Source organism: Kogia breviceps, chromosome 17, assembly GCF_026419965.1.
Source record: "Kogia breviceps isolate mKogBre1 chromosome 17, mKogBre1 haplotype 1, whole genome shotgun sequence".
In the NCBI taxonomy this organism is placed as follows: domain Eukaryota; kingdom Metazoa; phylum Chordata; class Mammalia; order Artiodactyla; family Physeteridae; genus Kogia; species Kogia breviceps.
In genome coordinates this window covers 62403803-62429566 of record NC_081326.1, presented here as the reverse complement: position 1 = coordinate 62429566, position 25764 = coordinate 62403803, and the positions used below count along the sequence as shown (strand labels likewise).

Sequence of the window (25764 nt, the reverse complement as noted above, 5' to 3'; positions counted from 1 at the left end):
AAAATCAATATTCCAGAGAGAGACAAAAGTTGGTGAAAAGGAAAGCTGCCTGTAATCAGAATGCTGGCCATCTGGGGAAATGGTGGACCCAGTGTCCCCCAAAACCCTCCTCCCAAAATTCTGCTCAGCCGTGGAGTTTGTAAAGGGAAAAAGGGAAGTAATCTCAGTTCATCATTGAGCTAGGGGGTCAGAGTCGCCGCCGTCCCTCACCGTGTGCAGGCTCGTGTGTAGGCTTGTCGGCTTCTTGTGATTCTTCTTTAGGTGCTACCTTGGTCACACAGTTTGTTCGTGAGATTGCTGAAAGAAAAGCTAGGGAAGAGATCTGGTCATCTGCTGATTACTTATTCTTCACTTCTAATTTGATCTATGGAAAGAACCAACAGATTAGACAAGGTGTTGTGTGATCAAAAGATTTGAAAGGTGTGCTAGGGCCAGAGGTGAGTAGAGCATGGGACGTCTGGTTTGAGGTTAGTGACAAGAGAAAGGGGCCTCCTGCAGAGAGCTCTTTCCTGCCAAAAGCTGCTTACACTGACTGCCTCTGGCTGGGTTCTTCCAGAGACACACTCTGAGACTAGGATTCGAGGACAAGTAGCTAGCTAACTGGGAGGTGATCCCAAGATGCCCTGATAGGGGAGCAGAGGAGTGAGACGGGAAGGGGAGGAAGCTGCTCGGGGCAGAGCGTGTTAAGGAGCAGGCCGTCGTTGCGGACATCTGGGATTCATGAACATCTGTGGGAACATCTGGGCTCCGTTCCTGCCGGGGACCTCCAGGAGATGGTAGGGAATACAGCTCAGATTTTTCCTACCCAAAGGATGAGAAAACCGCAGAATCTATCTACCGGCCCCCACTGATCGTTGGTCCAGGGCTGCTTCTGGGGCTGCATTAGTTCCCCAGCCCTACCGGCCGGTTCCGTGGGCTCACCAAGCACAGCCCTGGAGCCCGAGAAAGCCTGCAGGCAGAGGTCGCAGGCGCATAGGACAAGCTAACGAGGTAAGAGCGGGGCCCTGACGATATCCGCTATGAGAATCGTGGCAGGAAACTAGGATTGAGTGGTCTTCAAACAGCTGGCACGTGGTAAGAGCCAGATGCCTCTCTGCGGCGTATCTATCTACTCTTTGGAGGCAAGTGCTATATATAAGCATCTGTAACCCCACGAAAGCTGTGGAGGGAGGCTATCTGCAAGTAGAGCAGTGTTTTTAAATGCACAGTCCAAGAAAGAGAAAGGGGATTTAAAAGGGATTTCTTCTCTTTTGAAGGATATGGAAGGAATCTAATTCAAGACCTTGGGCACCCCTCCCCTTCTTCTACTTTCTCGCCTTCCCCAGGGCCTGGAACCTTGATGGGGACAAAGCTAACACCCTCTCTGTCTTCGGTGCCCCTGGCCCCACGCCCTCTCCCTTCTGCCAGCTCCTGCTTGTGCAGATGACCTCACTTCTTGCCCACGTTCTCCTTGGACCTTCCCTCCTCTCCATCTCCTCTGGGTCCTCAGCCCGCTCTCCAATCTGTGTCATCAAATCCAGTCCCCCGTCCGCTGAGGGGATAATAATCCGTGGGATTTGTGCTGGTTCACTCCGAGGCTCAGAAGCTGTCGACGGCTCTCCGTTGCCTGGCACGTTGAGTACCAAGTCTTGAGCCTAGCCTTTGAGGCCCTGCATGTCTGTGATCTGTGTGAACATTGCAGCCTGACCTGTCCTTCGCTTGGCCGTCATGGAGTCCTCCCTGCACGCCGGCTCTCTGAGCTAAGGGAGGATCAGGCTGCATTTCACAGACGAGGTAAGCAAGTTCAGAGAAGTCGAGTAACTTGCCCAGCTAGTAAGTGGCAGAGCCCGACACAGTCCCTCCAAAACCGATGCACTTTCCAGTGTGCCAGGCTTCACTCTCCCTTCCTTTCCCCTGTCCCTTTCCACTCTCAGAACAATCCAGATCCTCTTATCAGTTCCAGAGAGTGTGTATGGGAGAAGGACAGAAGTGGGTAGATGTTCTGGGGTTCATCTTTCACCTGGGCCTGATTCTCTTTGTTAGATGAATAAATGATGGGAGGTCCCTCTGAGACAGAGGCAGATCTCCGTGGCCTGTGGGGACCATTTTCACCAGTCTACTTGCACAGTAGCTTTTTTTTTTCTTAAGACTCTTTGAGTGAAACTTTCCCCTCAAGCTGCTGGAGGAAGAAGAGCCCTGCTTCTCCTGTCCCCAGCTCCCTGCCCTTATGCAGACCCCAGGGACTCTATCACATCCTTTAGAATAGACAGCACATGCAGTCTATGTGTGCTGTCCCATCTTTGCCCCCGTTCCTGCACTCCTGGCAGACGTTACTAGTTGATCATAGAACTTCTTCCCTATGAGCTGGGAACCATCCCCTCACTGCTCTTTATGGGGCTCAAAGAGAAGTTCTCACCTAGAAGGAATCTTGGATGTACTGATGAGAAAACCGTAGCCCAGAAAGGGAAAGTGACTGTTCTCAAAGTCACACGGCTGGCCAGTGGTTGTCATCAGCGTTGGCGCTCCCCTCCTCTGCAGCCCCAGCCATGTGAAATGGCATCATCCTTGCTGGGTCTGCTGGCTGAAATAACAAATTTCTCCCCTGGTATTGCACTTCTGGACCAGGAAGTCTGGCCAGCGGCTGAGCCACATAGTCATACGTTGAGGAATCCTTATCAAAGAGCCCTTGGTTCCAGGCACTGTGGATTATGGACAACTTACTTCCCTTCTTCCATCCTGGGACCTGAAGTGTAGTCTCTCTGACTCATGAGGACACCGACAATGAGGTAAAGAATGAGAAACCAGTCTCCTGTTAGCAAATGAGTGGTGTTCGGGGCTTCCCGAGAATTCCATTTATCTAGGGCCGTGGTTCTCAACAGGGGGTGATTTTGCCCATCTGGGGTGGGGGGATGTGGCAGTGTCTGGAGACATTGTTGGTTGTCACAGCTTGGAGGGCTACACCCTGCAATGCACAGGACAGCCCCCACCATAAAGAACTATCTGGCCCCAAATGTCAATAGTGCTGAGACTGAGGATCCCTGGCCTAGGGCCCGGGGAATGACCAGTGGAATGGCTGGCCCTCGCCCATGTAGGAGGTCTAGTCCCCTGCCTTTGCTCAGCCCGGCCCCTCAGCTGGAAGTCCTTGCTTCCCCCAAAACAATTTATTCATATCCTTCTCTGCATTCAAGGTCTCTCCCAACTCCCATCTATGGGAGGGAGCCTTGCCTGACTATTCTTAAGCAGCCTTAACTGCTTCTCCTCTGAGCCTACAAGGTGCTTCTAGAACTTGTCTCAGTCAGTCTTGTACTAGTGATGGGTGCACTTCCCCATCTCCCACTGCGTTTAATTCCTTGAGTGGTGCAAAGTCAAAAAGCTTCCATGCCTTTGGAATCAGGCACAACTGTGTTCAGATTGTGCCTATGATAATATGTGACCTTGGGTAGGTGACTCAGAGGACCTCCCTGAACTTCACTTTTCTGTCCATATAACCACAGAACACTTTGGGAACACGTCCTAAGTACCAGGTGCTATTCTACGTGCTCTACGTGTGTAAACTCATTCAATCCTCACAGCAGCCCTGTGAGTAAGTGCTATTATGACCATTTCTGTTTCATGGATGAAGGAAACTGAAACACAGAGGTTACCTGACTACCAAGTTCACTGGCCGGCAAGTGGCTGCTCCAGGAGCCGCAGACGGGTGGTCCGATCCCTCTGGTAACCACAGTGCCTCGTGCCTCCTTCATGGCATGAGCCTCAAAGGGTGTGAGATCTGAGGGAGAAGGCCTGCGTGATAAGTGGTCCAAACTTGCCCAGTTTCTGCTCCGCTCTTCAGCCTAACACAGCACCAATATATCTTCCAGAATATTGTCGATATTATATGATACACTGCATCCTGTCACAGCCCTGCAACGTTTTTGTAAAACCGAGGCACAGGGAGGTTAAGTAAATTCCTCAAGGGCCCAACCGCAGAGCCTGGATTGAGTTTGTCTGCAAAGACCTGGCTCCTATCTGCACCCAAATCCTGTAGTTGCTGGTGTAAGTGAAAATCTCCTCCTTTAGACTGTGAGCGATTTGAGGCGGGGGACAGGGGACAGGTTAGGCACGACTTAGCTTCCCCAGCGCCTCTCCCACTTTGGGGCTGCACGTGGCAGGCATTCAACCAACGTTTGTCAGGTGAACGAATGGCTCAGAGCTCCTGGGGCAGAGGCCTGCTTACACAAGCAGGAGGTACCCAAATAGGATTCCAGAGCTTGTCTGTGGGGCAGCCGGGGGCTGAGAGCTTGGGCTGTGGGCCCAGGAACCTGGAGGAACAGGGCGCCTGTTTGACCTCACGGAGCACCTGCCAGCCTCTCTCTGCCACATCCCCATCAAGGCCTGCAGCAGCAGGAAAATTGTACACTTTCATTACCCAGCGACCCAAGAAGTGCAATTAAGTTGAGAATTAGTTGGCATAATTAATTAGACAGGTAAATAGCTCCCTGTCAACACCAATCAATCCATTCTGCATATAATCAGCTCAGTCCAAGCAGGCCAGGGCCTAGGGTGAGGGCAGAAATGGGACAGGATGTCCAGCCAGGTACCCTAACCCCAACCCACCCCCAGGTCCTTCTACAACTGCTTTTCATGGGAGCAGCCTCCTGGCGAGTGCACGTTCGGCACCCAGCAAAGCCACAGCTTAGCTCCCAGGAAGCCACAGCTGCAAAGTCCCTTTGCTCCCTCAAGTCTCCTACTTTTGAGTTCCTGGTCCATTGCTCGAGGTTTCTGACATGCATAAAACCCACAAGAGCTCCCTTTTTTTGGCTAATAAATTTGCAGATGCTTTTTAAAAAATTAAGATATAGGGGCTTCCCTGGTGGCGCAGTGGTTGAGAGTCCGCCTGCCGAGGCGGGGGACATGGGTTCGAGCCCTGGTCCGGGAAGATGCCACATGCCATGGAGCAACTAAGCCCGTGCGCCACGACTGCTGAGCCTGTGCTCTGGAGCCTGCAGGCCCCAGCTGCTGAGGCCCGTGTGCCTGGAGCCCATGCTCCACAGCATGAGAGGCCACCGCAGCGAGTAGCCCATGCACCGCAGCAAGGAGCAGCCCCAGCTCGCTGCAACTAGAGAAAGCCCGCACGCAGCAACAAAGACCCAACACAGCCAAAAATAAATAAATAAAAAAAATTAAGGTATAACTTAGATGCAGTAAAATTTACCTTTGTTACTGTACAGCTTTATGAGTTTTGAGGAATGTGTACAGTTGTATAACTGTAACCGAGCAGGACCCTACGGGGTCTTCCTGGGACAGACCTCCCCATGTCCTCAACCTGCCTCTCGTTTGTATAGAAACTTTAGCTTTCTAGGCCTTCCCCGAGTTCCAAAGAATAAATTTAATCAGAGAAGTGATAAAAGGCAAAAGCAAAGGAAAACAGTCAAGCAAGACAAAATAATAGTTTAGCCATTGTTTAATGGCTAAAGTCAAAGACCTCTAACTCCTCCTCAAGGACTATAGATAATATTCTGAGCCATGTTCTTTGAGCCATTTAGCAGATACTGAAACCCCCGTCAGGCGGAAGGGTTAACTGTATGCTGCCCATAAACACAGACCCCAAGACCAGTTGGAACCAGGAGGTTGATGATGTTGAGTCCTGATTACCTCACCACCAACCAATCAGAAAAATGTCCACGAGCTGACCACACACCCTGCAACCCCTCTCCCTCAACCTATCTTTAAAAACCTTTCCCTGAAAGCCATTGGAGAGATCAGGTCTTATAAGCAAGCACTAGCTGCCTGGACTTCCTGCTTGGCGCCCTGCAGTAAACGCTGCCCTTTCCTTCACCACAACCCGGTGTCACTGGGTTGGCTTTACTGGGTGTGGGTGAGTGGACCCAAGTATGGTTCAGTAACATAACCACCAGCATGATTAAGATCTAGAATCCTTCCATCCCCACACAAAAAAGTCCCCATTCCCCTCTGTAGTCAACTGCTTCCCCCACCCCCAGCCCCTGGCAACTACTGATCAGTTATCTCTCCGTAAAGTTTTACCTAGGGACTTCCCTGGTGGTCTAGTGGTTAAGACTCTGCCCTTCCACTGCACGGGGCATGGGTTCAATCCCTGGTTGGGGAACTAAAGATCTCATGTGGTGTGGTCAAAAATTAAAAAATAATAATAATAAAATAGAAAAGTTTAAAAAACAAACATCAACAAAAACCTCAATATTAAAAAAAAATTTTGCCTATTCCAGAATGTCCTATAAATGGAACCATATAGTGTGAGCCTTTTGAATCTGGCTTTTTTGTGTTATAATGTACTTGGGATACATTCATATTGTGGTGTGTGTCCCTGCTTAGCTACTTTTTATGGCTGAGTCGTGTTTCATTGCATGCATGTACCACATGTTGTTTATCCCTTTCCCAGTTGAAGGACATTTGGTTGTTTCTAGTTTGGGACATTTATGAATAAAGCCACTGTAAATGCTCATATAGAGGTTTTCGTATGAACGTAAGTCTTTATTTCACTTAGATAAATACCTAGGAGCAAGATTGCTGGGTCTACGGTGGGTGTATAGATAACTTTATAAGAAACTGCCAAACTGTTTTCTAAGATCCTGTACCATTTTACGTGCCCATCATCCATGTAGGAGACTTCTGGTAGCTGCATATCTTTGTTACTGCACAGACTGCAAAATGATGACATCCAGTGCTGGTGACAGCAGGGCCAGCTACATAATTTACGTGGCCCAATTCAAAATGAAAATGTGAGGCCCCTTGTTTCAAACAAAAGGAAAAAGTGCCATTAATGGTATTAAAATAGAACGTTTTTTCCTTTCTTCTGTAGTCTTTCTCTCATCTTGTCATGGTATTTTATTATTTTGCTATTTAATGTTTTAAGAAAAACTAAAATTAAAAATTATTAGCATGAACTTTACCATTTATTTTTATATTGTGCAATGCCATTTTTTTAAAAGACTTTTTTTCTTTCTTTTTTTTTTTTTTTTGGCCGCAGCTTGCAGGATCTTAGTTCCCTGACCAGGGATCAAACCCAGGCCCATGGCAGTGAAAGCGCTGACTCCTAACCACTGGACCACCAGAGAATTCCCATGTGCAAAGCCATTATAAATGCAAATATGAGAGCTTTTACCTTGTATGTACAATCACTGAAATTACATGGTCTGGACTTCATTTATACATGCATGTGTATTTTGTTCTTATCGGAAAGTAGATATGCTGCAGGTGGCCAAATGGTCAGAACCTGCCTAAGGTGGCCATTGGGCTGCCAGGTGAATCAGGGCTCTCCCTCTGAGCTGGGCTGGGAAACTCTTCCTCTGTTTTTTTTTCTTCTGAAAATAACTCTGTTGGCTTTTGCTTTTGTTTTGTGAATATTACGGGTTCATTATAAAAATTTGGGGAAAAAAATTGGGGGAAAACAAGCAAAAACAAATAAAATGCATTAAAATGAAAGAAAAAAATCAAACATCTTCCATAGCCACACCATTAGACATTGTAATTTTTAAAATATAAATTTATTTATTTATTTATGGCTGCGTTGGGTCTTCGTTGCTGTGCGCGGGCTTTCTCTGGTTGTGGCGAGCGGGGGCTACTCTTCATTGTGGTACGCGGACTTCTCGTTGTGGTGGCTTCTCTTGTTGTGGAGCACAGGCTCTAGGCGCATGGGCTTCAGTAGTTGTGGCACGTGGGCTCAGTAGCTGTGGCTCGTGGGATCTAGAGTGCAGGCTCCGTAGTTGTGGCACACGGGCTTAGTTGCTCCGTGGCATGTGGGATCTTCCTGGACCAGGGCTCGAACCCGTGACCCCTGCACTGGCAGGTGGATTCTTAGCCACTGCACTGTAATTTTTAACATGTTCTTGTGTGTTGTGGCAACAGTGTAAATTAGATTCTGCAGAACCCACTGCAATCTCCCTCTCATGTGCTTTCCCATGGCATCTGGGAAGCTCAAAACTCTTTTTCTCAGGCCTCCCCAAAGCAGAGCTCTGCATGGAATCCAAGCTCTGACAGGCAGCAGCATCCTCACATGACTTGGAAGGTTTTTCTGTGGCAGCAGCTCAAGCAGACAGGAACACTGCTGCTAGTCCAAGGCGTCAGAGGTGGAGAGCCGTGGCAGCAGGAAGGCTCCCACTGGCACAGTTCATGGTGGGGCCGGGCATTTTCCTGGCTGGGTTGTTTTCTGTAGCATCCAAGTGTGGTTCCCTAGGCCTCCTGGGAATTTTGTAGTGAACTAAGACTCTGCAACAAACCCCTTTCTACTTAACCAGTTAGAGTGGATTCTGTTGTCTGCAATGAAGAACTCAACCTTTGGGTCTCAGCTTAACTTTTATTGTCTCCTTCATAGCACTTACCAAAATATGGAATTGCCTTGTTTATATATTTGGTTACCTACTTAGTGTCTTTTAATGAGGAGGAACCAACTCTGTCTTGTTCACCACTTTGATCCCAGTGGCTATCCCACAGCAGCACTTGGTAGATATCTGTTGGGTGAAATAATTGGTCACCTTCCAGCACCCAGTACCCCAAGAGAGAGCAGGAACACTAGCCTCAGCCACTTCTGTGGACCAAGTGGGCTGTATTCCCTCTATGTGTACAACTGCTCTCCACTGCCACCGACACTTGCTGATTGCCTCTTTTTGCAGAGAAAAGCAATGTTGTAGAAGATTCCCGCTTGCACGCCTCTTTGTCACTAATGACTTAAAAAGACTATAAGGGTGAATCAGCTCACTGTGGACAGCTCCCTGCTTCCCTTCAATGAGCAAAGCCCTGCTCTGTGGTGAGTCTATGTGTCTGTGTGTGATAGCTGGGGACAGATTTCTGAATAGAATAAGACCTACAGGCTCAGGAGGGCAAACATTATATCATTCATCCATTCCACAAACACGTACCAAGTGCCTCCTATGCATGTATGTGCAGGGTGCTGGAAGGGACCCAGACCTCCCAGTAAGTGCCCCTTTGTAATCAGACTTTCTCCTTTGGGCCATCAGCCTGTCACCTAAATTAGTTGAAGTCTCTAAGCTTTAAATTATGAGCCTGATAATGCAACTTTCCCATGGGGTTGTGCAATTTCAGGCACAAACCCTACGTTTGAAATACAGATGCAGGAATAGATGTTAGTGACACGATTGGAAAGGATTATTGTGCAAGCGGCCCAGCCCCTGGATGCCTGCCGACTTCAGGCCAGAGCCATGACACCCATGAGCTCTGTGATGAAGGTGGCCTCGTGGCTCTGCATCCCAGCACAGCTTGGGGTGCCAGGATGTATACCGTGACCTCTGCCATTGCCATTACACCTGCTGGAACTGTGGGTAAAACCACTGCCCTGTTCTAGGTCTGAACCCGGAAGCGGCAGGCCCAGTTCCTTGTGGCCCCAGGGCTGCTGGGACCACACCTACCACCACCTGTCTCACCTGTCTCACTTGTCAGAGCGGGTGGAGTGGGAGGGTCCTGAGAGGTGAGTGCTGTAACCCTTTCCTCTCCTCTGGCTAGGGGACCTCGCTGTGTGTGGAGCATGGGAGATGGACCTGAATGTGTTTCTGGCCAGTTCATGGAAAGGCCTGCTTGGTTATTGAAGTCAGAGCCTGCCCATCTTTGGAACTAGGAACGAGATCTTTGATCAGGCTAAAGTTTAGGGATCTAGAAATGAACCCACTGCAGCGTCTGCCCTCAAGGAAAGACAAGCAAATACAGTCGAACGCGAGAAGCCTTTTCTGTCATCATCAAATGCTAAGGGCCCACCATGGGCTCCGCACAGCCTATAGCATGACCCCCGCTGTGGCCGTGGCTACAGTCCAGTGGGAAAGATGGCAAATGAAAAGTCATGAATTGAACCGGGATGAGTGTTAAGGTCAGAGAAGCAAGAGCCAGGATCATACAGAGCGGGAGGCTGACCTAGCCTGGGGTCCGGAGGCTTCTCTGAGGTCACGACAGGTTGGAGGCATTAGCTGGGGGAGGTGGGAGGGAATGGGTGCCCCAGGGGTGCAGGGGTTGGGTGTGTGCTGGGGGGGGGCAGGGAGGAGTGGGAAGAGGTGAGCTCCAGAGGTCAGAGCCTGGTGGGAGTGGGGGACGGCAAGAGGACTCGGGTTTTTATCTCATGGATGTGGGAGCTACAGAAGCTGTCATGCGGACGGAGAGAAGGCCAGACAAGCGTTTTCTGTGACGGCTGCCTCTGGCCTCAGTGTGGCAAGAACACAGCCCCTCAGGGAACATCCTGGCAGTCAGGGGCGAGGCCCTCTTCCTCCTGGGTGCTCTGTCAGCACGGCTCAGAGCAGTGACTCTCAGAAGCTTCCAACAACAGGCTGACTCGCGCGGTGGCGGCTGCTCGCCCAGTCAAAGACAGAGCTGGAAGGGCCATGGCCTGGCGCTGCCCGGGACAGATGGCAGAGACATGCCGGCTGCTCCCTGCAGGGCGTGTCTGAGGAAAACCCCCTCCCGCCCCACACCCGGCCTCCGCAGCCTCCCTGGACTTGCCCAGCTGGCTGCGCCCTGGCCTCTGGCTTGTCACAGCCAGAATAACCAGATGGGACCTGTGGGCCCGCGGCCAAGCCCTGCCACGTTACCGAGTCCTGCCTGGGAAGGGGCCAGGTCTGGGAAACCTCTGCCCCCTCCCAAAGCACCATGGGAGAATCCACACCCCAAACCGGTCCCTTGTCTCCAGCCCCCTTCCTTCCCCAGTAAGCTTTCTCCTCACTTAGTCTCTTGACTCCCTCTATATTTTCCATTTTTATTTATTGACTTTCGTAAGCAGAGGGAACTGGAAAGGAGCTGAGAGTCACAGTGAGCATGATTCTGAAGCCCACTCACCCCACCTTCCCTCCCACTGGACCAGTGACTGCAGGGGACTGTGCAAAGACCGTGGGCTGTGGTCAGGTCGGGTGCCACCCACAATCTGGCTGTGACCCCTGCCAAGCAGATGGAGACCATGACCCATGGGGGAGGATGGAAGTGCAGGGAGAGGTCAGGGCTGAAAAGAAAAGCTCTTAACAGCGGCCACTGCCCTAGCACAGGCAAACGCCCAGAACCTCTGGTCCTCACCCTCGGATCAATGGAAAATTCCTCATGTGCTCCCTGTGGGGTGAAACAGCAAACCCACCTGAATCCAGGACAGAACAGATTTTTCGGTTGCCCACAAGCTCCTCAGACGTCCATTGTTAATGGTGTACAAGAATGTTCGCTACAGTAATTGTTACTAATTGGGAAGAATTCGATGTTCTAGAATTAGAAGACCTAGAGCGGCTTGGGCTGCGAGGACAAAATACCACAGGCTGGGGGTGAAGGGGTCAGGGGTAGGGTGGGGCTTAAACCACGGTCATTTGTTCTCTCTCAGTTCTGAAGGCAGGAAGGCCGAGATCAAGGTGTTGGAAGGGTTGGTTTCTTCTAAGGCCTCCCTCCTTGGCTGGCAGCCAGCCCCCTTCCTTCTGGGTCTTCACCTGATCTTCCCCCGGGCAGGTCTGCATCCTAATCTCCTGTTCTCAGAGACGGTTTCACTGCAGTTACAAAGAACCAGGAAGATCTATATGGATTGACAGGGAAAGAGTTCCCAGCTTATTGTTAAGTGGAAAAAGTAAGTCACTGGACAATATGATACTGATATCAGTGGTTCCCTCTGGAGAGGTAACAGGATTGGGGTAAGGGTGGGGTGAGGGAGACATTTATATGTGTGAGTCTGTGCAGAGATTGGATTATTGTTCTCAATTCTTCACTCCCCTCCTTGCCCTGGCTTTGCAGCTTCTCCCCTGTGGGCTGGGTATATTTCCCTGGCCCATGGATGTTGAACTTGGCCAGGTGACTTGTTTGGGCCCATAGAATTTGGATGGAGGGGCCCAGAGCAGAGGGCTTAAATGTGCTTGCTTGGTACAGTTTGGTCTCTCAGGCTTCTGTGACCCTCAGTGAGAAGAAGGCACCCCAGGAAATGGCTGACCATGAAGACCACAGTCTTTCAGACTGACCAGTGGAGACCATGAAGACATGACAAGCAGCGCTGAACCCAACCACAGCCTGACGCTAGCCCAGCCGACAGCACACCGTGCACAAGAAAAATACATGCCTACCTGGAAAACATTATGCCGAGTCAAGTCAGCCAGACACAAAAGGACGAATATCGTATGATCCCACATATATGAAATATCTAGAAACGGCAAATTCACAGACAGAAAGTAGATTAGAAGCTACCAGGGGAGGAGAATGAGGGGAGAGAGGGGAAAGAAGGGTTATTACTTAATGGGCACAGAGTTTCTGCTTGGGGGGATGAAAAGGTTTTGAAAACAGATAGTTATGATAGTTGCACAACATCGCAAATGTACTTAATGCCACTGAGTTGGACACTTAAAATGGTTAAAGTGGTAAATTTTGTGTTATGTTTATCTCATACCACAATTTTAAAAAATAATAATATAATATACCAAAAATACATTGAATTGTACACCTTACTTTTAAAAATATTTATTTATTTTATTTACTTATTTTCCTTAGGCCGTGTCAGGTCTTAGTTGTGGCACACAGAGTCTTTGCTGAGGCATGCAGGATTCTCTCTAGTTGTGGTGCGGTGGCCTCGCAGTATGTGGGATCTTAGTTCCCTGACCAGGGATTGAACCCATGTCCCCTGAGTTGGAAGGCAGATTCTTTACCACTGGACCACCAGGGAAGTCCCTGAATTATACATTTTAAACAAGTAAATTGTATGGCAGGAGAATTATATTTCAATAAAGCTATTCAAAAAGAAACCCACATTGTTTAAGCCATTAAGTTTTGGGTGATTTGTTAAGCGGCGCTTGTGTAGCACTAGCTGACTGATACAGTATGTATGCATATGTTTGATAATGAGCACATATTATTTGTATAATAAAAATATGCAAAATCAGAATTTATCGGGTTCCCTCCAAACAGGCCCCTCTTTTCTGTTTTCCTGCCCGGTGGTGGCACCAGGGCATTTATGGACATTGCTCCTCTAAATTTGGAGTGACACTTTGCTTCTCTCTTTATTCTTGGCAGTAACCCAGACAGACCCAAGTCCTGGCTGTTCCTGTAGACTGTGTCTCCACTCGGTTCTGCAGCATCTCCCAGAACACGTTTTCATCTCCCTGGGCCTGGATTGTTTCCTGGCTTCCCAGGTGGTCTCCCTGCCAGGGTCTATCCAGGCCATGGGGGAAGAATAATTTGCAACCTGTTTCCAGTACGTTACTCTGCTCAGCCAGCCCTGAGCCTGCCTCTCAACACACACACACACACACACACACACACACACACACACACACACACACACTCACACGCTTTTCATCTGTAAAGAAGGCTTATGACAGCCTCTGCTACCCATCAGAACAAATCGAAGCCCCTCAAATGTCACCTGGACATGCACCTCAGGGGTACGATGTGATGATGTCCCAAAATTGATCAGCTGGAGAAAAAGCTGCGGTAGGCGGTCGGCCTCTGCTCCCTTCCTGTCTCTCCTTCACATCTGTTCTTCCTCCACCTTCAGGATTTTATGGAAGATGAGAAAACCTCCAGTGCTGCAAATAAAGGGAATATTCAGTTCAAAACATTGGTTTAGAAGTTGAGAACGTGAAAGATGCTAATGACTAATTGTTGTGGCTTCTAATTCAAAACTGAAAGAGGACATACATAACCAAGGCGATGGATAAGAGATGATTGTTTAGAATATAGCTCAAAATTGTTAAAGGAATTGAGTTTTAGTGTCGACACAAAGCTCTTTCAATCCTTTTTTATTTCTTCATGTGAACAGTGTCTCAACATTTACATCTATAAATATGGAAAATAGGAACAGAATTAATGCTGAATCCCATCTCATTCTAGAAAAAGGGAATAGCTAGCCATGCAGACATGAATTAAGGGGGATTAAAAAGTTGCATCCATCTCATGGATATTTGTTTCAGATTTTCCATTTAATAATTATTCTTCAAAATCATAAATATATTTATGATTTTTGATTGTGTACTAACAAAAATAGTGATGTGTCAACTTAAGAAAAATATGACACAAAACCTTATGGTCACAGGAAACAAAATTTTCAATTTTTGTGCATATTCTTGCTGCTAAGAGGCAGGTCAGGGTGCTCAGGAACAGACATTCAAACATAAACTATTATATGAAGATAAAATTCTGGGGTGGGAGTATAATGGAAACATGAGTTCTGGGGTGAAAATAAATGTAAACTTAACAAATGTTAGAGAAGCTTATTCATGTGTATTTAAAATAGATTATGGTTTGTATGGAATCCATAAGGTATTTCGATTTCATTGGATTGCTCAGAGCAGGTGACCTTTGACCTGGCTGAAGAAGGGCAAGGAGGAGATCCCGGCACTGAAAAGGGGCCTGATACGGGAAAAACCATGTCAGGCGGAGGGAACAGCCCTCGAGAAGGCCTGGAGGTGGGAACTGCTTGCTCCAGGAGCCCCTGCCCCCAGCCCCCGGCGGGAAGGGACAACCTGCCTTCAGCCCTCCACGGTCACCCATCACCAGACGAGCCTGGGGGTCGCCGCCTGCAGGAGCCTCTGCGCCTACGACCCTGATGGGCACGTAACACCGACCACTGAGCCCTTCATTTAGGACTCAGGGCGCAGCCAGCCGTCGGGTCCCTCCAGCGCTTCTGTATCTCCCCAGATTCTGCCGCAGCTTGGGCTTCCTTGAGGCAGTAAGGAAGTCAGTCAACGCGCCCCGGGCCTGGAGACCTGGGTGAAACTGCCGCGACAGTCCCCGTTTGCCGTTCTCGGGGTCCCCGGATTCCTCCGTGTGTGTGTGCGGGGGGCGGGATCCCTCTACCTGGGCCTCTGTTCTCCCGCACCTGCCGGGCGGTCCTGGGGCCTCAGTGACTTTAGCCCGGAGCACACTCCCTCGGCCGGGTTCCCGCAGAGGAGCGTGGGAGGGAGAGCTCCCCCAGGGTTGGGTAAGTTCCATCCAATCTGCGAGGCCCGGGGTCCAGGCAAGCTACGCCGTCCGCGACTCCTAACGAGACGGGAGGACGCCGTAAGGCGCCCACGCCTTGTCTGCACCAACCTCACTCCCAGGGGTCTCTCTCCAAATGATCCGCGCCCCCCCGCCCAGTGTTCTCTACACCAATAACCAGGAATTCTGGTGCCTGCTCTTAAGATAATATTAATTTTCACCTTCTTACGCTGATGTTGCGAGTTTCCCCCTTAACATCCCCCAATTCTGGGTGATTTAAAAAACACTCCCCAACACTTCATAATGAAACATTTTCAGATAAACAGAAACGTTGAAACAATTGTACAGTACAGTGAATATTCGTACACCCACCTCCTAGACCTACGTTAACGATTCGCTATTCTCGCAGTCTCCCGAATCTCTCTCCACCTCTCTGTCCTTAGGTCCGTCAGGCTATCAAACCGTCTTACGCTTTGAAACACTTCAAACTTGTAATCGTCCAAAGCCCTTCTGTTAGCCTGTCGTTGGCTGGAGTTCAGTCTTAGTTTACATTTTTTAAGGTAAAATTTACACACAGCGAAATATACAGATTTTAAGTGTGCCTTCCTCTGGTCGACTTTAGATGGTACATGGAAGAGTGCTTTTTATTTTAATATTTATTTTAACGTGTATTAGGAGAAAAGTAAACACCTGTTTTCGACTTATAATAGTGACAAAATTTCCTTTAACAATGAATGTATTTAAATGAGCTGATATAACGGGCTGGGGGTAAGGGAGGGGAGAGGGCTTCCAAGATGCTGAGCCTGCGACCCGAGGTGTTGTTTCCAGAGCTGCGGACGCTTCTAAGAAGAGTGGTCTCAGCCGCCGAGCTCCGGGCAGAGGTGGAAACTTGGGGCGTCATAAGGGGCTGGGCACCCGACTGGATCTGGGGATCTGCGGTGGGGCCGGAGTAGTGTGCATTGTGTGTGCGCGTGTGTGGTTTCAAATAATTAAGCATGTGCGCCCCGACTCCAGTTGTTTGAGGCTGAGAGTGTCTCTGTGAACGCAGCACCCAGCGCAAGGCCAAGGCCGGGGTCACGGTAGGTGCCCAAGAAGTGTTTCACGAGATCACGCATGTGCAAACGCTTTGTAAACAGTCTACAAAAATAAGAGTTTACAACAGCAGGAAGAATTCCACGGCTCCGGATCCCCAGCACTCGGCAAATGGGGTCCGACAAGCCGCAGTGCTTGATTGATAAATAAACCGGCAGGTGGAGGAAGACCGGAGCGGCGTGGCCGGTTCAGCCAGGGCCGGCACTGGGGTCGGTAACTCCTGTGTCCGGAGTCAGGGACTCAACAGAGAAAATGAAAACGTGGTTTTCTGGGCATGCGCACTGGACCGCCGCATCGGCCTCATTATCCAACTCCGGGAAGTCGCTGGTAGGTGCCTCGTTAGCGCAGTAGGTAGCGCGTCAGTCTCATAATCTGAAGGTCGTGAGTTCGATCCTCACACGGGGCACGATACTTTTGTTCGCTCCAGCTCCTTTACTCGTCCTAGAACGATAGGTTTTAATTGCTTGTGAGGGGATCTGTAGACCCTGGGCGTCCGCGCTTTTCCGCCCTGGGGTCACCAGCGTGTTGGCATAGCCAACCCGAAGTACCGAGGCGCGGCACTTTCGTTGATGGAAGAGACCACTTTTCTGCTCCGCCGCCCTGCCGGCTGTGGCGTTCTGGGCCAGGGTAGGAGGACTGGAAGGGAGGCTGGCGCCTGAAGACGGGGTGGGGGATGGGGTGTGGGCACGTGAGGAAGACTACCGCGCGGCGGGCTGGGGCCCGGGTGAGCCCCTCGGGAATATCCCCACTCTCACCACCAGCGCTGCGGCCCGGGTACCCAGGAGGTGCACTCACCCTGCCGTCCCACCCTCCACCAGCTGTCCTGCCCTGGCCCTTGAGCCTGTTGGTGGCGGGAACGTGCACAGCCCTGGGTGAGGGGAGCCCGGGGTGCTCGAGGTACAGGAGGACGCTGAGGGCGCCGCTGGCTGCAAAGCCACCTAATGGAGCACCCAGGGCAGTGCCTGGAACCCAAAGTCTCCTGGGGAGGGTCCTGATTATCAACACCTGGCCCCAGGGAAGGGTGGGTCTAGGCTACTGTGGGGAAGTGGGCGGCACCGTGATGAGAGGCCGGACAGTGCACCGCGCTGAACACCTTGGTGAGGAGTTTGGGCTGCAGAGCTTTGAAGTGGCAGGAGAAGATCGGTCTCGGGGATGGGGGTGTTAGGGAGGTCTTGCCGGCAGCAGCCCGGCCTAACGTGACAGGATCTGTGCTGACGCTGCATCTGAAACAGTTGCTGCATTGCAATGATCACCCGTGAAATTTCTGATAATTCAGTCATTCTGAACAGGTCAAATAGCAAATTAAATTGAAATGTGATGTAAAAGGGAAGAACCTTCGTATTGCTACAAGTTAATCACTAAACGGATGTTGCCTATAAGCTTAAATTATACAAAATGGCCCATCTCTGGGAACCCTGCTTCCCAGGTGATGAGCATTAATCTGAAATACCTTTGTTTAACTCAACAGGTAACATCCTGACCAGGCCCACCTGTGCATGACTGCAGCGAGGAAGAAATTAACATATCCCCTCCGAAGGCTGATGGGAACCAGGAAGTGTTTGACTTTACTTCTACCCCAAACACACACTGTTAGTATAAAAGAAGCCTGAATTCTAGCTCAGATAAGGTGGTTCTTTGGGATACGAGTCCACCGTCTTCTTGGTCTGCTGGCTTTCTGAATAGAGTCGCTATTCCTTGCCCCAGCAACTCCTCTCTCCATTTATTGGCCTGTCCTGCTCTTGCTACTCCTGGCTAGCTGGCAGTTGGGGAATTTGGAGGTAAGGCCCAGCAGCTGCTGCAACCGCTTGTCCTGAGGATCTTCCCTTCAGAACTCCCCGAAGCTGCACTGACTGCCCCAGCACTTGGCAGTTGGAGCAAGGAATCAACATTCGGGAGCGGACAGGCTCCAAAGAGTGGGGTAAGTCACTCCGGCTGTGTACAGCCAGGAACTTTATTTCCTCTCCATTTGGGGTTTGGGGAGTTTTCTCCGGAATAAGCCAATTTGTATTTGAGTGGGGTACTCTGTTGGAGAGAGGGAAAGAGTTGTTGGACTTTTACCTGATTAGTGAACTGGTTCATTTGTTTCTTTGGATGCTAGCATTTGTGTTTGCGGTTTGTGTTTTGCTGGTCTTGAAATTCTGTCTTTAAAACTGGGAAATGTTTCGGGGAAAGCGGGTGGGGTGGTGGTGGTGATGGTGGGATGAATTGGGAGGTTGGGATTGACATGTATACACTGATGTGTATAAAATGGATAACTAATAAGAACATGCTGTATAAAAAATTAAATTAAAAAAAATTTTTTTTAAAAAGGGAAATGTTTCAACTATCCCTAAAGAAAGTCCTCCGAGGTGCATTTTGGATAAGTGATCTGATTACAGCTATGAACCCACGGGTGAGGGGAAGATGATATTTTATTGTAACAATGTGTGGCCACAGTACCTGTTAGCATCTCGGGTTTAGGCGGGGTTATCTTGGGACGCTGTGCACAATGTACTGCTACCCTTGCTGTGTTAATTACTTCATTTATGATCTCCTTATGGCCTCCGGTGTCATTGGTATATGTAAAACCTCAAGACCAAACTTGAGGGTTTACTTAGGATTTTCTGTTTGGCCTTTACGTTTTTCGTTTCATTTTGTTTGGTACTATTTCTCCATTTACAGCCAAATCAGTTTTGTGATACTTAAAACTTTTGCTGATGTCAAATGGAGGAAAGGAACAGACAAAGACAAAACCAAAACCTGTCTGTTCTTGTCCAAGAGAGGGACATTCCCAGGAAGAAGAGAAAGGTTCTACTTGGTTCCTCACATCACCAAAAGCTACAGATGGAAATAGAAGTGTCTTTTCCATTAATATTAGTAAAAAGGGTTTAGCCATCTAGACAGGTGACCTTGATTTGTCCCATTTGCCAGAAACCCAATGTGAATCTAACCTCTTCTGTAACTGATGGATTTTACACTGTTGGACCTGATTCATGGCTGAAATTTCAGAATGGTAACCGTGAGGTCCCTGCGTTTGTGTCCTTGTACGTGTGTTATAGAAGTGTGGCATTGCCAAAATTAATTTTTAAAAGAGCTCTATTTAATTGGCTTAAAGGAAATTAAGCACTTATATAAATACTCAAAAATAAAAGAAACTGGCCAGAATGAATTTCGGGTTCACATGATCTAGGAAATATTCAGTATTGAATTAATATCTGGTATTAATTAGCTTGAGCTTGTTGGTTTGATTCATTCATACCTGTCTTTAGAGTCATCAGCATTAAGTAGAATACTTCTATTGGACTTAGGTTTACTAGAAATGAAGTAAGACCTTTTATTCCTGTTACAAAGTTTGTCAGCAAGAAAAACAACAATATGACAAAGATTTTAAGTAAATAAAATAGAGGTAAATGAGGTAAGACTTTAAGGTAGACTCTATAGGAATAATTATGTTTTGGGAATGTCTATCTAAACTAGTCTCTACAGATATTCAAAACTTGAAACTAAACTAAGTTAAATGAAGAGAATTCATTGACTGGGTCATTTCAAATAGGATAAAACATTAGAACATTAATTTCTGGGCAGGTCTAAATTTACCTACTTTTGCCCTCTTAGGAGAGGAAGACTAAAGCAAAAGTTTGTCAATCAGGAAATTCTGGTATGACAAAGAGTTTACAATTACTTGCTTTTTGGTTTTCACTAAAGATTAAGGTTTTAAGGTTAAGAATTGTGAAGGAAACACTTCAATATGCAAAGATACAGGATGTGTGTTTTCAGCAAAGAAGGTATGAGGAATGAAAATGTATTTTGTTAAAGGGAAAAGGGTGTTTTTTTCCTAGAGCTGGTTGTTTCTGAATGGAAAGGGAAATGAGGAACAGATTAACATGGATACGGAAAGTTGTGGAAGGTTTGTGGAGGAGGAACACTGAAAGAAATTTGCGCAGTCACGACTGGCTAACATAAGATTGAAACTAATTAAGAAAATGAGTCTTAAAGGTAAAGGTGGTACAAAACCTGAATTTGTTTCTCTAAGAGGACAAAATTTTCTTAAAATATTGAACTGCTTTTTAAAAAAATTTTTTAAATTTAATTTTATTTATTTTTTTCTACAGCAGGTTCTTATTAGTTATCCATTTTATACACATCAGTGTATACATGTCAGTCCCAGTCTCCCAATTCATCCCACCCCCACCCGCTTTCCCCCCCTTGGTGTCCATATGTTTGTTCTGTACATTTGTGTCTCAACTTCTGCCCTGCAAACCAGTTCATCTGTACCATTTTTCTAAGTTCCACATACATGTGTTAACATACGATATTTGTTTTTCTCTTTCTGACTTACTTCACTCTGTATGACAGTCTCTAGATCCATCCACGTCTCAACAAATGACTCAATTTCGTTCCTTTTTTATGGCTGAGTAATATTCCATTGTATATATGTACCACAATTTCTTTATCCATTTGTCTGTCGATGGGCATGTAGGTTGCTTCCATGACCTGGCTATTGTAAATAGTGCTTCAATGAACTTTGGGGTGCATGTGTCTTTCTGAATTATGGTTTTCTCTGGGTATATGCCCAGTAGTGGGATTGCAGGGTCATATGGTAGTTCTATTTGTAGTTTTTTAAGGAACCTCCATACTGTTCTCCATAGTGGCTGTATCAATTTACATTCCCACCAACAGTGCAAGAGGGTTCCCTTTTCTCCACACCCTCTCCAGCATTTGTTGTTTGTAGATTTTCTGATGATGGCCATTCTAATTGGTGTGAGGTGATACCTCATTGTAGTTTTGATTTGCATTTCTCTAATAATTAGTGATGTTGAGCAGCTTTTCATGTGCCTCTTGGCCTTCTGTATGTCTTCTTTGGAGAAATGTCTATTTAGGTCTTCTGCCCATTTTTGGATTGGGTTGTTTGTTTCTTTAATATTGAGCTGCATGAGCTGTCTATATATTTTGGAGATTAATCCTTTGTCCGTTGATTCATTTGCAAATATTTTCTCCCATTCTGAGGGTTGTCTTTTCATCTTGTTTATGGAGAACCAGCTTTTAGTTTTATTATCTTTGCTATTGTTTTCTTTGTTTCTATTTCATTTATTTCTGCTCTGATCTTTATGATTTCTTTCCTTCTGCTAACTTTGGGTTTTGTTTGTTCTTTCTCTAGTTCCTTTAGGTGTAAGGTTAGATTGTTTATTTGAGATTTTTCTTGTTTCTTGAGGTAGGCTTGTATAGCTATAAACTTCCCTCTTAGAATTGCTTTTGCTGCATCCCATAGGTTTTGGGTTTTGTGTTTTTTTTTTTTTTTTTTTTTTTGTGGTACGCGGGCCTCTCAAAGCTGTGGCCTCTCCCGTTGTGGAGCACAGGCTCAGAGGCCATGGCTCACGGGCCCAGATGCTCCGCGGCATGTGGGATCTTCCCGGACCGGGGCACGAACCCGTGTCCCCTGCATCGGCAGGCGGACTCTCAACCACTGCGCCACCAGGGAAGCCCCATCCCATAGGTTTTGGATCGTCATGTTTTCATTGTCATTTGTCTCTAGGTATTTTTTGATTTCCTTTGATTTCTTCAGTGATCTCTTGGTTATTTAGTAACGTACTGTTTAGCCTCCATGTGTTTGTGTTTTTTCCACTTTTTTTCCCTCCTGGGTCATCTTCACTATCATTATTCTGAATTCTTTTTTTAGAAGATTGCCTATCTCCACTTCATTTAGCTGTCTTTCTGGGGTTTTATCTTGTTCCTTCATCTGGTACATAGCCCTCTGTCTTTTCATATTGTCTATCTTTTTGTGAATGTGGTTTTTGTTCCACAGGCTGCAGGATTGTAGTTCTTCTTGCTTCTGCTGTCTGCCCCCCTGAACTGCTTTTTGTAATAGATTGTGAGTTTCTTTAAATGATCTGTATTTGCCATTGAGATCTTTTATTATCACTGGTTAAATGAATGAGTATTGTTTCACAGTGACCTGTGATTCTGTTTGACCAAGTGTTTTAAAGCTTTTTGACATTTTTGACAGACTTCCCAAAGATCAAATTCTAAATGAAGTTCATTTGACCTCTAGCTAACTTTGAGGTTTTCCATGGGGTCCCTGGAACACTTCAAATTGTTTGTTTCTCTCCATTTCAGAGAGAGGAATATTAAACTAACTAGGCTTCTTTGGTATGTTAAATTACATGGGAAGCATTGTCAAATAAGTGGTGATACAATCTAAGAAGTTTTATCTTATGGGTAAACATTATTAATCCACACATTCTAGAAACTATATGGAACTCCTACAGTTCTGGCATATCCTAGTAAATGATATTGGTCATAATTTTAGTAGTTATCTTAAATTGTTGTATGTCACAGCAGTAACCAAGTTTCTTTCAATTGCACTGTAATCCCAGTTGGTGGATGCCAAAGCAAAAAGGCATCCTTTCAATGGTTAGAGATGATCAATTGCTATCTATGGTTTTACAGTGGCTTTTGAATACCTCTATAGCTATTTTGTGAGGAAGCAGGGAAGAATGATGAAGTCCTTTATGTGCGAGCATTTGTGTTATTACATCATGGAAAATAAGAAGGGAAGGGAATAAGAATGAGGATATGTTGCTTCAGACCTTAACTCCTCCGGCTCAGCTAGCTGTCCCACCTACTCTAGCCATTATGCCAGTATATCCACCCTTTCCACCACCTTCCATGCCTGTCTAGCCCCAATTCCTGACACTGGGGCTCAGGACTGCCCCCCCCCCCTTCTAGGGATCAATTAGAAAAGCCTGTGTTAGCTTCTGGGGTACAAGCACTTGGTCCGATGATCACCATCTAAGACCCAACGGTATATCCAATTTGGGCCAGAAGCCACTCCCAGGGCGGGGAGCTTTCCATTGCTGTTATCTCATATAGGGGGCTAAATGCAAACAACCAGCCAGCTGGGTCTCTCATCCTTCTTTAATTGGAAGGATCACAACCCTCCTTTATAGGGAGGATCCTCTACACCTGAAGCCCACTTGACAGGATCCACAGCTGAACCAAATTAGGACCACACTGAGGGAGGAATGCCCTTATTAGAGCACTACTAATTAGTATATCTTGGCAGGGCTTTGAAAAGGGGAACCAAAGCAAAAGAGTTTGAATAAAATTAAAGAAATCCAGCAAAACAAATGAAGACCTCTCTGAATTTTTGGAAAGGATTTATTAAACCTGTGGAAAATATTAGAATGACAAATTTGACCTTTTTTGGAGGGGAAGGAGGGGGCAAAGTGCCTCAGATATCAGGAGAAAGTTGCAAAAACTAGGTGGTGCATTTGGAATGAACCCTTCTCAATTGGTGGATGTTGCTTTTAAAGTGTTCAACAGGGAACAACAGAGAAAAGAAGATGCAAAATGAAACGCCACTTTTTTGGCGGCAGTGTTGGATTCCCAGAAGGCAGTAACCCGAAGAGATAAGCCATCACCATGCGGGAGAAACAATGCGCTTACTGTAAGGAGGAACGACTGCCCAAGGCTAAAACATAAGAAAAACAAATGATGCGAATCTCTAACAGGGTAGAAAGAGAGGAACACTGATGAATGAAGGGGCCCAGGGGCTCCCTTGGACTTGAGGCACCTAATTGCCCACAGGAGCTCCGGGTAAGATTGACAGGGGGGAATGAGCCCATTAACTTTCTGAGAGCTTTTCACCCTGAAGTCTTTCACCAGAACAGCTTGACCTCAGAGTCCCACCAGGACACACTTAAGCCTACAGATGGGGCTCCTGAGAACCCCGGAAAAAGAGACAGAGCTCTCCCCAACCCACCACAGGTCTATGAAAAGGTAAGACCAGAAGTCTGTGCTAATGGCACCCCAGGGAAGGCCCAAAGCACATGACCAATATGAATCCTATTAAAAAGGGACGCTGGGACACCTCATCTATCCTCTGAGGCAAGAGGATCACTTCTCTCACAGATGGACCAGCCAAAATACCAGCCCGTGTATTCAGAAAAGGACAGAGAGAGGGCCAAAGAGTGGGGTTTCACTTGGGTCACACCTGGCTGGAAATGGAGTGCACAGTTGTTTTGTTTCCTGAGGCACTCTTATGCTGCAGCACATTCATAATAGTACCCATTGTAGGAGAGATGCCACCTTACAAAGGGTTCAAATATATATATAATGGGGCCTAACAAAAGACCGTCCAGCAAGTCACTCAGAATTGCATGATTTGTGCTAAAAATAATCCAAATACTGCTGTCAGACCTCCCCAGACGGGGACTCAACATAGAGGAATCTGCCCCACCGAGGACTGGAAAATGGACTTTACTCAAATGCCTTGAGCTGCAGGAAGTTTCAGATAACATGCCAGTGTGCGTGGACACTTTTTCAGGATGGGTGGAAGCATACCACCTGGACAGAAAGGCTCTGAACTGGTTAAAGCCCTCCTTAGGGAAATTATCCCCTGATTTGGATTACAGCATTGCTTTCATCCTAGAGACCACAATCATCAGGAAAAACCAAGAAAATGAATCATACATTAAAAAGGAACAGCATGGGCTTCCCTGGTGGTGCAGTGGTTGAGAGTCCGCCTGCCGATGCAGGGGATGCAGGTTCGTGCCCCGGTCCGGGAAGATCCCACGTGCCGCGGAGCGGCTGGGCCCGTGAGCCATGGCCGCTGAGCCTGTGCGTCCGGAGCCTGTGCTCTGCAACGGGAGAGGCCACAGCAGTGAGAGGCCCACATACCGCCAAAAAAAAAAAAAAAAAAAAAAGGCACATCATTAAAATATGTCAAGACTAATTTAACTTGGGATAAGGCCTTGCCAGTTACCCTGCTCTGGATCAGTGGCTCCCAGAAACAGTCTTAAATTAAGTCCCTTTGCAATACTGTATGGTAGGCCATTCGAGGTGCCTGCCTGGGCAGGAGAATCTATAAATGCTTTAAAATACCTAGCAGCTGACAACTACGTTAAAACTTGGGGCATTATATTAACCTCTGTTCATGACTTGACCTCCAACAGGCCTGCCTATCCAACTGAAGTAGATGGTAATTTCATTATAGCTGGAGAAGCTTAAACCAATTTGTTTAATTTTGTCCAAATAAGTAGCACAGGAATTTAGTACATGTACTGGGAACCAGAACCCAAATCCCAAGTTCAATTACAAATTAGACAACAAAGTGCTAAGGAGTTTCATCAGGTTCAAATAATTGTAGATAAAAAAGGACTAAAGATTCTAAGGCATAGTCATTGCCTCTGTTCAGCAGTAAGTAGCCAGAGCGATCTTCATCCCTTTTGCCACAAGATTGTGGAACGGACATTGACAGCAGGGGATTGTAATAGGGAATAACCTTTGTATTCGATTATTAATACAAGTTAATCACTAAGGGGATGTTGCCTATAAGCTTAAATTTTACATAATGGTCCCTCTCTGGGAACCCTGCCTCCCAGGTAATGAGCTTAAGCTGAAATACCTTTGTTTAGCTCATAGGAAACACCCTGACCAGGCCCACCTGTGCATGACTGCAGCAAGGAAGAAATTAACATATACCCTCTGAAGGCTGATGGGAACCAGGAAGTGTTTGGCTTTACTCCCTCCCCTTTTAGCATAAAAGAAGCCTGAAGTAACACAGGCAAGATGGTTCTTTGGGACATGAGTCCACCGTCTTCTTGGTCTGCTGGCTTTGTGAATAACGTCACTATTCCTTGCCCCCAGCAACTCCTCTCTCCATTTATTGGCCTGTCCTGAAGCAAGCACCAGGATCTTGGACTCAGCAACAGTGAAAGCTATAACCACCTCTTCATCTTTCAAGTCTTTGATAGCACACCTGTCTCTGCAATTCTCCACTGAGGATGTGATAATAGTTTTGGGTTAACATCGTGGTAGGGAGGACTTTCA

General features: G+C 47.2%; 3 long non-coding RNA genes and 1 other non-coding gene across 5 annotated transcripts in view; all 4 read left to right on the top strand.

Annotated features, from left to right (window-relative positions):
• Nucleotides 1–14: 14 nt before the first annotated feature.
• LOC136792900 (uncharacterized) lies at nucleotides 15–7890 on the top strand. Its single transcript, XR_010837492.1, has 3 exons — nucleotides 15–1773; nucleotides 2605–2765; nucleotides 6965–7890. It is a non-coding gene; the product is annotated as an uncharacterized lncRNA (long non-coding RNA).
• Nucleotides 7891–8384: 494 nt separating this feature from the next.
• On the top strand, nucleotides 8385–12762 carry LOC136792898 (uncharacterized). Its single transcript, XR_010837490.1, has 3 exons — nucleotides 8385–8740; nucleotides 11291–11527; nucleotides 11824–12762. It is a non-coding gene; the product is annotated as an uncharacterized lncRNA (long non-coding RNA).
• A 3521-nt stretch (nucleotides 12763–16283) lies between these two features.
• LOC136792897 (uncharacterized) overlaps nucleotides 16284–25764 on the top strand; it is a 30332-nt gene continuing 20851 nt past the window's right edge. Inside the window, exons 1-2 of one of the 2 annotated variants that reach the window (XR_010837482.1) lie at nucleotides 16284–16581; nucleotides 17423–17872. This is a non-coding gene — a long non-coding RNA (uncharacterized lncRNA). Of the gene's footprint in view, nucleotides 16582–16648; nucleotides 16852–17422; nucleotides 17873–25764 lie in introns of those variants that run through there. The other variant, XR_010837483.1, reaches the window with a different exon arrangement.
• On the top strand, nucleotides 16288–16360 carry TRNAM-CAU (transfer RNA methionine (anticodon CAU)). The gene has a single exon. It is a non-coding gene; the product is annotated as a tRNA-Met (tRNA).